The sequence below is a fragment of the Aplysia californica genome, unplaced genomic scaffold (assembly GCF_000002075.1).
Source record: "Aplysia californica isolate F4 #8 unplaced genomic scaffold, AplCal3.0 scaffold00470, whole genome shotgun sequence".
NCBI classification, from domain to species: Eukaryota; Metazoa; Mollusca; class Gastropoda; order Aplysiida; family Aplysiidae; genus Aplysia; species Aplysia californica.
Genome location: NW_004797740.1, coordinates 26,583 through 27,797, shown reverse-complemented (window position 1 = coordinate 27,797; position 1,215 = coordinate 26,583).

The following is a 1,215-nucleotide window of genomic DNA, read 5'->3' as shown; positions in this document are numbered from 1 at the left end:
CTCCCCAACAACTAGCAGCCCGTACGGTCGTCCAGGCCCCGTAGATGACAGTGTGTCCTATCGCTCTGTGGACGCCGGCCCACCCTTGTACCAGAACAACCAGTTTGTAAGTGAAAATTCTTGTGCAACATTTGCCAACATTCCCCAACATTTGACAATATTTTTCAAACGTTTTCATTTTTCTACACTTTTCAACATTTGCCAATATCTTTTTATCTCAACCAGTTCGTAAACGAACCTCTTGTGCAACATTTGCCAACATTTTACAACATTTTACAACATTTGCCAACATTTCCAACATTTTTTTATCTCTACCAGTTTGTAAGTGAAAATTCTTGCGCAACATTTGCCAACATTTTTCAATCGTTTTCTACATTTTTCTACACTTTTCAACATTTGCCAACATTTCCAACATTTTTTATCTCAAACAGTTCTTAAGAAAACCTTTAGTGCAAAATTTGCCGACATTTGCCGACATTTGCCAACATTTTGGCAACATTTGTCAACATTTTTTTTTATCTCAACCAGTTCGTAAGCAAACTTCTTGTGCAACATTTACCAACATTTTACAACATTTTTGACATTTTTTTACATTTTTCAAAAAATTTTTGCGTATTTTATCTCAACCACTTCGTAAGGAACCTTTTTTTCAACATTTTTCAGCATTTTTCCAAATCTTTCCATTTTTCAGCCCAACAAGTTCGTGGGGACACTTCTTTTCAACATTTTTCAACATTGTTCAACATTTTTCAACATTTTTCAATATATTTTAACATTGTTCAACATTTTTCTAAATGTTACTTCATTTTTCAACATTGTTCAACATTTTCCAACATTTCACTGCAATTTTTCACTCCAACCACCTCGCAAGCAAACTTTTTGTTCAACATTTTTCAGCATTTTTCAACATAATTTTTTCAGCCCGATCAGTTCGAAAGTGAAACTTCTTTTTCAACATTTTTCAAAAATTTTTCAGCCCAACCCCTTCAGTAAAGAAATTTCTTTCTTAACATTTTTCTGAAGATTTTACGCAAGATTTTACGCCCCCTCTGACACATTCTGAATGATTTAAGAAGCGGGCTTCTTCTTGGGGACACTACCTGTCACGGTTTAGATTTTAAAATTTACTCTTTCTTTCCATATCTTTTTTCTGTTTTATTTGTTTTTTAATCAGTTGTGTTTCTTTATGAGGGGGGTTGTCTGGATATTTTTTTT